Source organism: Poecilia reticulata, linkage group LG2, assembly GCF_000633615.1.
Source record: "Poecilia reticulata strain Guanapo linkage group LG2, Guppy_female_1.0+MT, whole genome shotgun sequence".
NCBI lineage: Eukaryota > Metazoa > Chordata > Actinopteri > Cyprinodontiformes > Poeciliidae > Poecilia > Poecilia reticulata.
The window spans coordinates 22,904,179-22,921,670 of NC_024332.1; the positions used below are offsets into that span (position 1 = coordinate 22,904,179).

The 17,492-nt window shown below is 40.4% G+C and overlaps 1 protein-coding gene across 1 annotated transcript in view; it reads left to right on the plus strand.

Moving 5' to 3' along the window:
- The first annotated feature begins 14,989 nt into the window (after positions 1 to 14,989).
- satb2 (SATB homeobox 2) overlaps positions 14,990 to 17,492 on the plus strand; it is a 71,121-nt gene continuing 68,618 nt past the window's right edge. The window contains exon 1 of the mRNA XM_008396790.2: positions 14,990 to 15,074. The gene's annotated coding sequence lies outside the window, so the exon portion shown is untranslated. The remainder of the gene's footprint in view (positions 15,075 to 17,492) is intronic.

Below are 17,492 nucleotides of genomic sequence, written 5' to 3' on the forward strand. Positions count from 1 at the left end.
TGAATGTAATGACCTGTAAGCGTAGCTGCGGGGTTAAGAGAGGCACCAGCTAAAGGAGCACTAATTGAGCAATCAGCTCTGTGTGTGCATGTGCGTGCGTGTGTGTGTGGGTGTGTGTGCGCTGGCGCCATGGGGTGTTTTGACCTGCTCTGACTCTGGCGGTGTGCTCGGTTAATGGTGCCTGACCTCTCTGAAGGGGCATTACTCAAAGCAGAAAACTGTTAGTCGTTTCCCGAATATGACGGCGCTCTGACAGCGTTTAAAAACGTAATGAGAAACTTCTTAGGCATTGATGAAAGGATATGGAAGTAATACAGAAAACAGGCAAATGGTTCCCACGGGGAAACGGAGCCGTAAAATATTGAGTCATCTTTCTTTTGCACTTTTAGACTTTAAAGCTGCATTATGTACCTTTTACAGAAATATGTTTTTATTCTTCCCATATTTGTTAAAGCTGTCACCATGATATGAGACAGATCATCTGTGAATAGATTGAAATGCTCCTCCTGCTTATGCTGCTATTGTCTGAAGAAATGCACCGACTAAAAACAGTCAATCACAGCCAGGAGGCGGGGCTTAGTGCTATCAATCAATGGTGCTAAATATGCTAAGGGCAGAGAAACAACTCACCATTTCAGGAAAACTGATTTTACACCGTCATCAGTGGCTATGCTAATTAGCGTTAGCATTGGTGGCAGGCTATGTTGTGGGGAACCAGCTGTAGCGTAACAGAGAGCACCGGGGAGCAGGTGAGCACGAGAGTGATTGACAGCGCTAAGACCCTGTTCCTGTCTCTGATTGGTTGTTTCTGACTGAGTGGTGTATCTCTGCAGTTTGTACTGGGAGCACTGGGAGAAGCCAACGTAGTTCGATCTTTTCCACAGATTGTCTAAATACTGTCACGACATGGTGGTCATTTTAACAAATATGTAAAAAAAACAAAACAAAAAATACTTATTTTTTTCTTTTAGAAAACTTACATTTTGCAGCTTTAACAGAGAATCAGTCATTCAGATTGCAATTTAAAATTGATTGTTTGAAAACTGATTCTTGAAACATTTGGCAGATTAAGAGAATTATCACTTTCCACAAAAAAATGTTGCATTCCCTTTGACTTTTCCAAAAGTCACACTGAATGAAATATAATGTAATATATTAAATACTATCAGTCTGGGAAAGGCTACAGCAGTCTGACGTTCAACATTCTTTAGTGACAATTATTCACAAGTTTCAGCCAATCTAGACAGTTTCCTCTTCATCAGTGATGGCAGCAATGAGGATGATGCTTCAATCTGTTCTGGCAAAGAAGGAGCTGAGTCAATCCAAGGCAAAGTTCCTGGATTGACAGTTCTTGGATTTCTCTTTTTACGTTTTTTCCTGCATTTTCCACTTGCAAGAGGGCTGTGCTGATGGGCAGGGAAATAAACATTTTGAAGAAAGTCAAGCAAAGGAGCACTATACCTCACACAAACCAAAGTGATGGAGAAGTGATGATCTGGGCTTGTTTTACTATCAAGTATTTTCATCTAGCTATAGTACAAATATCTTAGTATGCTAAAATAGGGCAAAGCTTTCTTGTAACTTATCAGCAAGACACATGAGTTCATTTTATGTCATTAATTCTTGAACATTAATAAAACGTACTAGTTCCACTGGTAGATTATTTCACAAGGGGAAAAAACATCTTGTTTTCTATATATATTTTTTTTACCTGTTTTGAGAAGGATGTGTAGATTGGTTGAAGGACACAAAGCAGCAGGCGAAGACATCGAGTTGGCTTTGTAGTTTTAATTCAAACTGAAGGATCAAAAAGTACAAAAAAATCACAGGGAAGGCAGGGAGCCAGAGAGCAACAAAAAAAAACAAACAGAAACTGGGAATAAAAAGCCAGCAGGATGAAACTGGGAAGTGATGGGAGTTAAAGGAGGATCCAACCAGGAGTGACAGCAGAGGAAGTGTTTAAAAGGTGGGAGAGTGAATGTAGGACAAATGACCTGACTGATTAGTTAACGGGTTGCAGGTGTGAAGGGAGAGAGAGAAAAAGTGACACAGGGGGCGAGAGGGAGAGTATATTGGGGACTAGGAAATTAATACAACATTAAAGAATAACTAAACTAAACTAGAGTAACAAGCAATAACTAGACACAAAAGTTAATGTTCAGGGACAACAGCTGAAAAATAGCCCTGGGCTATTTAGCTAATCCTGGCGCATTTACAGAAATGTCAGTTGATATGCCTTGTTCCTACCAAATAAATAAAAATGACAGCAGGAGAGGGAGAATGGTTAGTTGATGGCAGCATTAGCTCCACTGATGTCCTCTTCCTGGAGGGAACCACAGCCAAACAGAACACCAGAAAAAACAAACGTTAACGGTTGAAATAACAGCAAAAGAAAAAAACGAAGTTGGAGAACAGTAGGAGAAGAACGTCAGGAAAAGTGGCCTGTTTGTCCTCCAGTGGCCGAAGCCTGAAGCAGTTTACTACAGTGATAGTTGAGGATAACCTGAGCTCCTAGAATGAGGCCTGAGAGCCGTTCCCAGACTGGTCTGACCTTACTGGAGTTTTTATCCTTCCAGCTGTTCTAACAGGTCACAGCTAGGCTTCCGCAGAGAGGAACCGAAACAGGGTTTTCAGTGTGTTTGTCACATCAATAAATGCCAAGGTCAGTAAAGGACAGGAAAAAAAACGAGGACAGATTGTGACTGAAATAAAACACGCTGATGGACGAAGCCTACAATTTGTGGGATCTGGGCATAAAGCAAACAAAGGGCAGCTTTTGTAGGGAATAATGCATGTCAGCCGTATCATTGTCCCGCCGCAGCTTTGAACACTGCTGGGGACGTCCGCCGCTCCGCTGTGTCTGTCCTCTTTCTATATTAAAGCCAGTCACCTCAAAGGGAACGGCCTCAAATATTCAACAACTGAATGGCGGTACTGTCATTATGGCCGATGTGGGCAGAAAAAAAAAAAAAAAACAGGTTTTGGGGGTTTTCGTCGCAGCGACTCGCAGCCCTCCGGTTAGCCGGGACGAGCTGCTGTTTATCTCAGAGCCTTTCTGTGGCTAAACTTAGTCAGCTGTCATTATGGATCTCACTCTCTCTCCCTCATCCGCCCTCCCCCTTTCTGCTCCAGAATTTATTTATTTCTCTCCCAATTTTGCCTTCTAATGACCCGTGTTGTGTTGTTGTTTGATGGCTCGCTGGTCGCCCACATCCTGTGAGGAGGAGAAGGGGTGGCTGGGGACGCAGGAGGCCGAGCGCGGGACAAACAGCACAGCAGACCACCTATATGGATAAAAGCCACGAGCGATGGGGACGACATTCCATAAGGGGACACGGAGACTGAAGGTATGAGCAGCAGTGGTGTGCACACACTTCGTACGAACCACTTTGTGACGGCGACACCTTCACAGATGTTCTTATGAAAGCATCAAATTCTTCCCGGCAGGGAGAGGAAATGTTAGCAGGGCAGCTAAAAGTGTGTGATTCATATATGAAATCATGTAAATATGTATTAGTGAGTGCTGAGGGGTCAGGAAGGTATGCAAAGGTGAAAGCGGTCTTTGTGTTTGGAGCCGAGCCCTCTGGTGGACCCTGTTCAGGCCCGGTAGAGGGGGATCACAGTTAATAACTGTGCGGTGGGCTGTCAGAGGCACTTAGCCTGACGCTGGGCAGGCTGGGCCAGGCTGCCGTCTCCGACTCCTCAGCCTGGACTCTGGAACTCAGCGTTGAGGGAAATGGAGGGAGGGGGACAGACAAAGATGAGCACACCAACGAGCAAAACACAGAAAACACTCTGTGAGAAAACCTTTCACTGTCATTTCCATTACAAACAAGCAAAACAAAAGTTTGTCAGTATTCCTCTAATGTAAAAAAAACAACAAAAAAAAAACACATTTTCACAATTATTAAATAAGAAACAGAATTAAAATCAGTTTGAATAAATTTGTACATGTGATAGGTCACTCAGAAACATGATCCTCAAACTACTTGATGTCCTCTTCTTTGTGGTTTTTGTCAGTGGCAAAACCTGGCTGTTGATCATCATCATGTGACTCGTGTGATGCAAAAATGTGTGTCCATTGTAGTTTTGTGAAATAAACCAATTTTGATACAGCCAAAAGAATTACCTCATCCTAGAGCAAACATTTTTTTTATTTCAAAACAAGAGCTTTTTAAAAATTGGCTTGTTTTCATTAAGCAAATTTATTTTTGAAATGTCAAATTCAAGGAAGAGTTTTTGTTCATCGGTGCGTGGAGTGAATGTCTGGAATGGATTGAATGATGAGTTTTAAAAAAAGTACAAACATAAACCAGCTTAAAAACTGATTAAAACTGAGCTTATTTCAAAATATGTAATATAAGATGACTGTTTTATAGTCCATAAATGCTATTGATTATATAAAAAGTTTTTAAATAATTGTACATATTTAAATCTCATGTAAAATGGAAAAAAGTTGTCTCTTTTTGATGTTCTGACAGTTAATTGATTATAAATTGATAAGTTTGAAAGGGGCAGGACATTATAAGATATTGTATCTTCTACCTGCTCCTTTTCAAACAGAAAATATAAAATTTGCATGTCACTCGGGCAAAATAATTAGTTTTACCTTTTATTTCTTAAGTTTGTTTCATTGTATTTTATTTTGGGGTTTTTTCTTTCTTGATTGTCTTTTCTGTCTGTTTGAAAAAATATAAAAATAAATAAATAAATTGCTCAATTATGTGGTCAATGGAAATGCAGCTACTGTCTATTCAACATGAATTAAACTGAGCTTAGAAAACTGACTTAGTGTTTCCACAGCATAGCCTGCATTTCCATTGACCATAAAATTGCACAATTTGACATTTCTAAAATAAATTTGCTTAATGGAAACATGGCAATTCTGAAAAAAAACTTGTTTTTTGATAAAAAAAAAAAAAGATTTTGCCACGTGGGTGAAGGAGGTTTTATAAAAAATGGTTTATTTTACAAAATTGCAATGGAAACATTGTTTTTTGCATCATAATTCACAAGATCAACAACCGAATGTTTCCACGAAGAACCTGAAGACAGGAAGTAGTAGGCATGTTCCTTAATGACTCATCACGTGAATAAGCTTATTCACATGTGCATTTCTTATTTAATGGAAACACCACAATTGAGAAATTGTATGTAATTAACATTAGTGGAATATTGACAAAGCTTTGTGGACATTTGCAACAGAAATGCAGCTTGTGTGACCAGTGGTCTGATACAACTGGTTGGTATCTGCTGGTTTGAAATGTGTTTAGTTGCTCCTTGATAATTTACTTAAATGTACAATCTCATGTTATTATTTAATAAATTATTTATTGGGTTTTAATTTTGTTCCTCAATTGCAGAAGATTAATTTTTATTAACTGAATGATGTTTGGGGGGACCTCCTGCTGGGGGCGCCACTGTTACCTCCGCAGCGAACAAAAGCTTAATGCGGAAGAGACCTTCACAAATTTTTGTCAATCTGTTCTACAAATTTTTATCTTCAGTTTACTGATTTTCATAAAACTGAAAAAATAAAAATACACCAGTACCCAAACACCCATCAACAGCAGTCACATACACACTCACGCACACACACACACACGCACACACACACACACACACACACACACACACACACACACACACACACACACACACACACACACACACACACACACACACACATCTTCAGAACAGCAACAGTTCACACAATCAGATTCCAGTGTGTTCGTCATCACAGTTTGGAGCTACTGTCACTGTATCTCCTCTAAGGATGCCATAAAAAAAATCAGTTTTCTTTAATTGTTTGTTGGAGGATCTGGTGCTGAAGTTCAGCCCACACAGTCAGGAAAACATTTCTTTACTGTCAGTGTGAATGTTTTTACTCTCAGGAAGAATTTCATTCAATAAAATCTCTTGTTTTAAAAGCCTGTTTTATTCTGGTTTTATTGGTCCTTGACCTTCACTGAGTTAAATATCACCTCCGCTTCTTTCAATAAAACAACAGTCGGAATTAAATTGTCTGCAATTCATAAATCAGGAAATCATTTGCTCGAGTCACTTAAAATATTAAAGGGAATATTGTTTGTTGGTCTTTGAATGATGTTGTTCTTTACACACATATCAGTGTGTTGGGCAACAGTCTTCAAACAGGTTTGACACTTTACCTGTCTGATGTGCCAGTCACAGAGTCGAGAACACTCACCTCCCATTCACATAAAGTCACAAGGGCCAAATTATAAATATTTGACCAGTTTTCTCCTGACAGAAGGTTGTTTTCTCAGGTGCTGTCAATGTGGGAAATGACATCTGTTCCTTTTCTTTACAGATTTCTAGATTTTGACAAAACGATTTAAAAAGAAATTCAATCCATTCCATCCATTATCTGTACACTGCAAAAACACAGAATCTTACCAGGTGTTTTTCTTTTTGTCTAGTTTCTAGTTCTAATATCTCAGTACACTTGAAATGAGACAAAACTAACTTAAAAGTATGCTTTCGGCAAGACACAGCAGCTTGTTTCAAGTCAGTAATTCCTTAATATTGATGGACAAATACTAGTTCAAGATTATTTAAATGAGGAGAGGCATTAAGTATTTGGGTTTCTGTCAGATCATTAACGTCAAATTTAACTCGTGGAAATGACATAATCAGTCAGACAAAAGATAAATGTACTCAATGATTCTGATACTTTAGTAAAATAACAAAAATAATAAAAGCAAATTGCATCATCACAAATATACAAACTCAAGTAGAATAATAATAATTGTTTTATAATTTAAGTTTTTTTTAAACCAATATTCATAAGGGATAAAATTAAACAGAACATAACACAATAATTCCAGTGATAATATCTACCGTTTATGTTCACTTGACCCCCAAATTGCTCCAACAGGCTCACTAGAGAAAAACATCTGCAGTTCAGGTTCTGACTAAAGCCAGGAGGACAGAGATCATCACTCAATGCTAGAGTCCTTCACTGCAGCTCCGAGAATAGACTTCAAAATACTGTTGACTCTAAATCACTGAACGGCTTAGCACCACGAGACATTAAAGATCTGCTGTTGTTGTATCAACCTTCCAGACCCTTCAGGTCTTCTGGTTCTGGTTCCAAAATGAGGAGAAGCAGGATTCAGCTTCTATGCACCACTAATCTGGAACAAACTTCCAGAAAACTGCAAAAATACTGCAATACGGAGTTCTTCTAAATGACAGCTAAATTTTCCCCCTTTTTTTTAAAATGACATTTTCATTGACAACTAAAACATCATTAATTATATCTTTATGTTTTATGTTTTTATCACGTGAATCACTTTGGATTGATAATTGCTCCATGCATGTTAACTTGCTCTCTCAGCTAGAAAGCAAATTGTAAATTTGACGATCCATTTATCCATACAGTGAGTGAAGATGGGCAAAAACGGAACCTGCTTTTAGACGGGAAGGGAAAAATCGACAAAGCCAACCCTGTTTAATCCCATATAGCATCTCATCTGTTTGGTCACGGCTCCTCAAGGCCTTTAACACAACCTGAGGCCGAACGCATTGAAACGAGGCTCCATCTCCAGTCATCAGCATCAGATGTTATCAGCTCCACAGCAAAGAACCACCCAGACCTCTTATCTGATCTCCCACCCCCCCCTCGTAAAGCGCCATGGACCAATGGAGACCCGTCACATCTTGAGTGGCATTTCCTTCTAAACAATGCTGACGAACAGACTGGCCTTCCTGTCTGTGAACTCCAAAGTCCAGCTCATCCCAGTTTACAAGATTAGATAACTCGCCGTTAAAGGCAGGGTGACTGTTTGCTCAGTGACTCCTCTCTGCCCTAATAGCATCTGATCTAATGGGAGATTGCTGGCTGCTTGTTGACTGTGGAGACCCGCACAGTGTCATGGCAATGGCCAAACAACACAGGGAAAACAAAGCAGGGCTGAGCTTTAGTGCCCATAATCACTGGATAAATATCAGCCTCTTTGCTTAAAGCTGCCAGCAATAAATACTGTATATAGCTCTAATTACAACCGCAATATCGTGTGTAACATTAAAACATAAGCTAACCTGACATGAGATGCTAATAGCATTCAGCACTGATTGCACAACAGTTTCTTCGGCAGCCATATTTAGTTAGAACACACTGTCTGTCCCCTTATGGATTTAATCATGTAAATGTTTCAGATAATCCAGCTAATTTTAATTTCAGGAAGATGAAATATGCTGTTTTCAAATCAGGATTGTATTTATTAGACAAAAATAAGAATAAAAATCTCTTCAACCCAACCTGCCCTGTGTAAAAAAAAAAAGAATTGCCCCTGAAAACCTATTACCTGGTTGCGCCGCCCTTGGTGATAATAATTGATATCAAAGGTTTGTGATAACTGGCAGTGAGTCTTGGACCTAGTTGTAGATGATTTTTGACCCACTCCTCTATGCAGAATTATTTTAATTCAATCACATTAGTGGATTTTACATTATTAAATGCATGCTTGATCACAGAACCATAATCTAATTTCAGTCTGAATCCTCACAATTTTATGATTCTTGGGGGGGATAAGTGACAAACTTATCTGTGGCCGGTGGTCAGTCACATTCCCTCAGGTTGTCTTTCTACAGAATGATCTGAAATAAAGAAAAAAAAAACATAATTTTAATCTAAAGATCTATAATCTTACATTCAGAAGCTCTAACTATTTTCATCAGCAGGTTGGTGCAATCGTACCTAACTTCTTTGCTTAATGGTTTAGCTTAAAGAGCGCTGTGGTCAATGCGCTCGTTGTCCTGACAGGCAGAGCGAGAAGAGGTCAGTACAAAAACCAGCAGCCAAAACTTTTTCAGCGCTGAGAACCGTCGATATGTTTATTTGTTTCAGGAGTGGCGGCCATCGAAAGAAGTTCTGGTCAAAATCAACTCTAACATTTGTGGACATGATAAAATAATCAGGAGAAGCGGTGAACATTCTTTGCAGACACGGTCACGCAGCGGAGGTTTTCATTATGGCCAAAGTTCAGACAGCCAGGAGTTAACTGTAACTTGCTCCCTTTCTAAAAAAAATATATAATAAAAAAATGACAGTTTTGACAAATACTGCATTGCTGTGTTTAGTTAGCTTTGCTTTCTGTTAACTTCACCTAAATCTGTCAGTCATTATCTTTATGGATTCCTGTGTTGTTGGTCATATCCTCGTCTCTGTTTTCTCTTCATGCAGTTGGTTTCTATCATTTCTTTGAAATATGTCCTAAAAAAACCTTCAGGAATGAGTTCTTAGCTAATCAGGTTTGTTTGCATCTCTTCCACATCCATTCTGGTTTACAGCCTGAATTTTCTGGGTTTTAGCCTCCAGAGATGAGAGAATAAAATCTCACTATATGCATAGAATTTAACTCGGCTCATAACATAATTAGTAGGAAGCGATTTCTCAGAATCAAATAGTGTTATTGTAGCAATTGGATGCAGCATAAATAATTGTAATCAGATTGGAATCACCCGTGGATCAGCATAGTGTTGTAAACCTCTATTAGCCAAATTCACACGTAACACGATCATTAGCAAAAACCTGCTAATTAAAAGAAAAATCTTTTGTCACGCTAGAAGAAATTACTTAGAAATTCATCACTAAATGACGATATCAATAAAAGCCATTTTGAGTTTCAATGAATAGTAAATGACAATGAATGAATGTTGTTCCCAAAGACACAGCAGCAGAGTGAAGGTTTGAACCACAGAGGTCACAGAACGACCCCCGACCTTCATTTGTTCCTTGGAAATTCAAAGGTGGGCTCATAGAGTCCACAACATCCAGAATGTTTTGAGCAACAGGTTTAAATTGTTTATTTAATTTTGCTTTTTATTCTACTAATTTAGCTTAAACGTGAATTAAAAAGTCGTCATCATAGCAAGCTTAGTGAAAACCGTGTTGGATTCAACTGTTAGTTGTGTTCAGAAATGAGGATGGTTTTACTTAGACATCCGTTTGCATGGACGTGGAGATATTTAAACATTAAACATTCCATGTAAAGACATAGTAAGACATTGGACTGTTATTGAATATAATATTAGGTTCAATTGAAAGGTTATTGTTATTAAATTATTTGCTGTTTTATGGAAGTAATTCCTTTGAATTCATGCAGTCATGTGATCTAATGGAGATAGAAATAAGCTTTTTCTAATCAGTTAACCTGAGCATCAAAGCCTGGCTGAACTCTACAGTGTCTGTATTTTTATAGGACAGAAAGGTTTGTGTTGCTGCCGTCTGTTTAAAACAATCACTTCCTGCTCACAATCCCCTCATCTGCTTATCCATCATTTCATAAGCATGTGCATGTTGACATGCTTGTTGGGGTCCTGTTGCAGCAGCCACAGCCTCCCGGGAGCTGCGGGGTTTATAGACGGTGGGCAGAAACGTTGGCCGTTCCCTCAAGACAGCCCTCAAATTAAGAACTAATCAGTTAGCCCCTGGAGCAGGGCTTTCCACAGAGCCCAGACATGCAGACGAATGGGCAGGCAGACCCCCAGGCTTGCAGCAGATTCATCTTACCATCCTCCCCTCTGCTCTCCTCTCCTTTCTCCCTTCTCCTCACCGCAGTGACGAGCCTGGCCTTGTCCCCTCGAAGACCCCGCTTCCTCTTTCTCTCCTCCCTCTGAGATAAAACAGGCCCGGCTGGGGTCGGAGGAAAGTGTTGGCCCTCACTTCTCTCCTTTTCCACTCTACCTGGCTCTGTCACCTCGCGCTCCCCTCCTTTCTCTGACAGATGACCAAATTTATTTCTAAATTTCCTCAAACTTGAAGCATTTCATACCTTTATCTTGCATCTTCAAAAGTTTTGTTGTATTTTCAAGCCTCATCGTGCCTTTTTATAACACAGTCAAGTAACTGTTACCTTCAGTTGTAATAAAAACTGAAAATCGTTTGTATTTCATACTTTTTCTTGTATCTTCAACAGCTTAGTTTTTTAAAGAGGCGGTATTATGTATTTTCTAGCCACATAGTGCCGATTTATAATACAGTCAAGTAACTGAGTTACCTTCAGTTGTTATAAAAGTGCATTATACCCCAAACATGACTTAAAAGAAATAAGTCTTTGGAAATGAATGCCTTCAAATTGGGCCTCTGTCTCTTTAAAAACTCCTCTTCCTGAAGCGCTGCCTTCAGGAAGTCATCCCAACACGGCTCCTCTATTAACCCTTTAACAAATGTTTTTACCAGCGTTTCACTGAGAAGAAGCTCCTCCAATGAGACCAGGTGTTGCTGATTTCTGCTGGCTAGTCTGAAGGAGCTGAGTGGGGGATGACTGCTCCGTGAGGGGGAGAAGTTTTGTGAAAATAGCCGGAGCTTTGTGAGAGCAAGCTGTTGTGCCACTCTGCTTTTCAGGAGCTTTCAACCCATAGCTTTTACTCCAGAGGAGACAATACAAAGAGATAAGATTGACAATTTGATGAGTAAAAATCAGAGAATCAGCCGTTGCTTGGCAGCACTGGACTTCTGCTTAGTTCAACTTAAGAATGAGACCAAGAGAAGCAAAGAAACCCACTCTAAGGGGTCTTATCCTGCTTGTATATTCATACTTTCAACATCATGTGTGACCAAACTGACCTTAACTTGTTTAAGCAGCAAGATAAAAATAAAAAAAATCTCCAGATAAAACGATCAAAGAGGACTCCAGATAAAGTGGTGGAGAACGGTTACAGACAGATTCAGCTGAGAGTTTCATCTCCACCCTGAGAAGATAATGAACCATATGCTCTCAGTGAACATTATTCATTACACTATTAAAGAGAGTTGAGGCACCCCAGAATGGTTGCCAGGGGTGATTCAAGGATTTCCCAAACATGAACTAAAGAATCAAATACTGCAGGTGTGTTTTTGATGAAAGAATAACATTACAACCTGATATGAAGTTCAAAAACAATGATTTTACATGGTACTTACTCCCCCTGTAAAGCTGTAGCATGTAACTTTTATAGAAAACTATCTTCTTACATTTTTGTTGAAAAATATGAGACAGGTAATATGTGAAAAAAAATGGAGCTCCTCTGCCTTCTCCCAGTGCTAACTAGAAACAACCAATCAGAGCCAGGAGGCCGGTCTTAGAGCTGTCCATCACCTTTCCATGAGATGATGCTCATCCCTCCTATCCCCTTCCCACCTTACTCTGTGCTACTCTGCAGCTAGCACAGACTGTCATAAATGCTAAGGCTAGTTAGCATGGCCACTGATGATAGTGCATAAACAGTTTTCCTTTAGCAATAAGTTGTTTCTCTGCGATTAGCACATTTAGCAGCGAGTACATGAGATTGATTGACAGTGCTAAGTCCCTCCTCCTGGCTGTGTTTGGTGCAGTTTTACAGATGGAAGTAGCAGCTCAGCGAGGAGCTGAGCTGCTACTTCAGAGAGACAGAGAGTTAGACAGATTATCTGTCTAACTCTCTGTCACCACATGGGGAGAGTTTCAGCAAATATGTAAAAAATATGTTTATTTTTATTTCTTAACAAACGTTACATACAGCACCTTTAAGTAATAAGTTAAAGTTTGTAGAGAACCAAATAATGCAAAAAAAGCGTTGTGAAATGTTTTTTAGATTAAGTTGTTTTTGATTAAACTCTTACTTTTTTACTTAGTTTCACCTGACTGGATTTCAAGAAAAAAACAAAAAACCCCCCAAAAAACCAAAAAGAAAAAAAAACACATTGCCTTTCCAGTGTAAAAACCATCAGTTTCACTAGAACGTCTAAACTACTGCTGCCCTGCACTTTGCTTCTAATACCTGCTGAATTCCCAAAACGTCTCACCCAGCCATTTGGTATGTGTTGCCATGGCACTCGATATTCTCAGGGCAATAAAAGACAAGCAGCAGTGTGAGAAATAAACAATGTCACGATATGACTTTGGAACTTCACTTAATGTGAACAAGGATCTGGCTTTCCCGTCACACACACACACTGAATGTTTTGGATCTGTGGAGCTAATGTGATGCTTTGGCAACTAAATCATTGTAACTGAACTCGGCTAATAGATGACACATGGCAGGTTCTGGCAACATCAGATCTTCACTGACTCCATCCCACCTCTCTTCATCTGCTTCATCATTCCTACACACGCACACACACCCCGACGCACACACACACGCACACACACACAGACAGAGCCCATGTGCCAAACCAGACCACTCACCATACACACTAATGCTTCTGTTCCCCACACAGAGCTCCATCAGTCATGTTCACCTCACTTAAGATCCCCATTTGTTTTCATTTCATTCAAGCATTTGCAGAAACGCCACACACACACACACACACGCACACAAACACACACACACATGCGCAGACTGATATCCGCACATGTGTGTGTGCGCGCACAGATATAAAACCACATGTAGACTGTCTGACTGAGGATGTGGAAGAGTGTCACAACCTGGATCCGGATTTTAGCAAGCTGAAACATCAGGTGAGAAGTGGAGGACTGCGGTGGAGGAAGAATTTTTATGATGTTTATCTGGTATCTGTGCTGCGATTATTTGAACAGCAGTTTTGAGGCCGCAGGGCTCGCTTTGGAATCCTGAACATGTTGATTTTAACCTTCCACAGACAATAAATACCGGCTGATTAAGAGGATACAGTCCGCTTTTTTCCAGCACACACACCTTCCCTGGCATCCTCTGTGTTACAGGGGATTAGAGTGTTTGAAATCTGAACTTTAAGGAGGTGGGTGGGCAGCGACCGCCACACTCAGAGGAGGTGTGTGACGCACAGAGAACCGTCCTCTGTCTGCGCTACCATACCTCTTCTGGCGCTGCTGCAGTCGGCGCGGCTCTCAGATGTGGCTGTGATTGTATTCATGTGGCGGCTGCATCACAGAAACATTTGGAAGTCTGTCTGTGTGAAGCAAATCCTGAAAGATCTGAGTGTGTGCTGTCAGAACGAGCAGCTAATCARGGGCTGAATCTTAAATAACATCTTGCTGAAAGCTGACTGTTTAACAGTGGAGCTATCATGTTTCCCGGTGGAGTCCTTATTAGTAAAAAGACAAACAGCGGTTATTTTATTTGACCTTATGGAAAATATAAAAACCCAACATGATAATTCAATTTACATCAATAGTGCCAATTCACAAAAAATATCATCTCAAAGCATCTCCCCCCCCAAAAAATAAAGACAATTCAATCACACTTACATTCCTATTGATCCTAGTTATCAAACAGTTCAGTAAGCTCAATTAATTTGATATTTAAAATGATTTTTCTGTTTTTCATTTGCAGTTTCAAATAGAGAATCATAAAACATTTTCTATTAACAATACAGTGAAGTCTTTAAGTGGTTGAAACTAAAGGTCACATCATGAATTAGTCTTAAAGTCAATACACCTGGACAGAAAAGAGTAACATCTTATAAGTAGCTTTACTATTCAGGATCAGTTATCAGTAATCCACAGGATTGGATAACACCACAGATTTGACCCGATTTGTGACCCACCAGTAGGACCTGCAGCTGTACGGCTGAACACTGTGCGTAAATTTTCCTTTAAATTTTAGTTTTTAAAATTTATTATTATTATTATTATTATTATTATTATTATTATTATTATTATTATTATTATTATTATTATTATTTAACCCCCTTTACTATTAACAACATTGTGGTGGAAAAAGGGTATAAAACTAAATGTTATTGGTCAGTTTGCATTTGTTTATTTGGCGGCTTGGGGCTCTTATTGTTATCTAAATGTGACTGTGCAGTTAAGCTAGCTAAAAATAAACAACCCTTCTGCAGTTCTGAGGCCTGACATTTTCACCACGTGCGTAGTAGAGGCGGGCTCGCCGGTTTAACAGTTGTTTTTTTTTGTTTTTGTTTGTTTTTATCCGCGAACGGAAGAGCTAATTCACCCGGTTGTTCTACCGTGACATTTGCCAGCTCATCCTGAGCGTCGAGCTAAGACGCTCACAATTGGCTAAACAGTTAAATCTAGTCGCCAGAAAGAGTAGAGCTCTTACCACTTCACCTCCTGCTCCTGTGGAAGTCTCAGAAACACCACCTGAAGCTGGAAATCTCCATCCTCCTCCTCCCAGGGATCACACAGGTAGGATTTGCTTTCCTGTCTTTGTTATTTAATGTAATATGTAAAAAAACAAAAACAAACAAAAAAAAAAACGCGATGAAAAAGAGTCATCTGCAAGCTCCAAGGCAACTAAAACTGTGACGTTTTGAATGCTCTTGCTGCTGTGAATGCTAAGGCTAGTTAGCATGGCTACATTGATGACAGTGAGTTGTTTTTTGGCTGTTTTTGGTAGAGAGCTGTGCATTTGTTCAGTCGGTAATAGTATCTCATGAAGGAGGCAGGGGAGCTCAATATTTTCACAGATTATGTCTCATATTATACTGTCAACATAGTGCCAGGTTTAACAAATATAACTACGGCTAATACATATGTATAAAAGAACTGTACTGCTGTGAATTTTGTCAAAAATATAGTTAGACATTTCATTTTACCATCCAAGCATTGGTGGTTTTCCTTTCACAAGGCCCTTTTCCAAAAATACAATCGTAAAAGGCACCTGGTATACAAACAGTTAGGAAAAATGTAACCAAATGTATTGGTAAAATTTCCAATTCATCACACAAGTCGATTTGATATTTTTTTTATTGTTATATTTGACCTTTGTGTGAATCTATGCTTCCATTGACCTGTCTATTATATTCTCTGATAACATTAAAACAGATAGAGCCTAGACTGAGCAGAATGTGAGAACAGATTGAAATTTAAGTCACAGTTCTGATATATTTTTAAGGTTCAGTACTGATAGTACCTCCGACTGTGTCATGGGGGTGAGGGTAAGTATTTGGGGTCCACTTATAGCGAAACTCATTATCTTTTTATTTTTAAGAAAAATAACACTTGTTTAGTTGACAATAATCCCCACTGTTCTGGCAGTTATCTCTGACAAACTGATGCAGGCAGGGGAGAGTTGTCCCGTCAGACGGTCAATTCCCAAAACCACACATACACACACACTCACACAAAAAGACTTGGAAATGCGCTTTGCTGCTGCAGTCTGGCGGTGTTGCTCTGACTCCACACAGAATAAAACACCTGTGGATTCCAGACGACCCCCTCTCTTAAAACCACGGGACGGTGGAAAGGGCTTGAGCTTTACATCACGTTACAATTGTATTCCTTCATCAAAAACATACCTGGAGTGTTGCTTTGATTCCTTCATGCATGTTTGAGAAATCCTTTAATTTCAACATGTTAAATTACAAAGTCAAATTTCTTTTAAGTCATATTTGACGTGTACAGCATTTTTACAACAACTGAAGGTAAGACGGTGATCTAAAATGGCACAAAGTGCCTGGTAAACACATAATACTGCCCCTTTTAAGTGCGACGGGATTTTTGTGCATCCGATCCTGAAGCAGTGAAGTGTCAAACATGCTGGTCGCGACTCCAGTCTGAACACAATGAACCGGCAGCTCCTGCCCGCCCTGCGCTGGGATATAACATTTCACCAGTTTAGATTAACTCACTCTGACCCATCAACACATGTGGAAGTGACCCTCAGACGCCTCTCACAGACCCATTGGCTGAGCAGCGTATGTGTGGGTTTGTGTGTGTGTGTGTGTGTGTGACAGAGGAAGTGCGTGGAGCAGCTGATGCAGTGTGTGCTATGTTAACCCGTCCAAGGGCAGCAAAGCAATAACAAACACAAGATCACAGCACTGAGGTGACCTCTGACCCTGCACCCTCCACACAGCCGGCCAGATCACTATCACTCTGACAGTCGCTGAACAGTATCACACACACACACACACACACACACACACACACACACACACACACACACACACACACACACACACACACACACACACACACAGCCACTCTAAATACTTGCCATCATGGGTGTCCCTCAATTCGTGTTTTCAATCATTGACTTCCCCTGGAGAAATCAGAGGGTCTGCTCGGCGCTGCCCCACAGTAAATGATTGACGTGTATTTTGAATGGAGGGCTCCGCCCAATCAGACAGGAAGTGTGAAGCGGAATCGTCTCCTGCGGGCGGCCGCGGCAGGACACGAGGAGCTGGACACGAGACGAGACGTGACCCAGCGAGCGTCAAGGTAGGACCTGCAGGATGACCTCTGACCTCAAACTGGAAACGCACACACACCCTCTTTGTTGCTTTCCATCTTCACGCTTCGCCCGGCGGTTTCGCAGACGCATCGGTTGCGGCTCTGCGGTAAGCCGCCGTTCAGAGGGAGGATGAAGGCTCTCAGAGGTTTTTTTCTTTGATTTGCCGGCGAATCCTGCTGGACCAACGGTTGGAGATGTTTGGGTTTCTAGTTTAGCACTTTTTTTTTTGTCCCTCTTTGCTTCCCATCAGCCTGTGGAGGCCGCAGCTCCGCTCAGCGTCTGGCTCAGTTGAGTAAACCCTGAGCTCCAAACACTGAACACACACTCCAGACTTCATCACAGAGACCTCCACTGTTTTGTAGATCGTG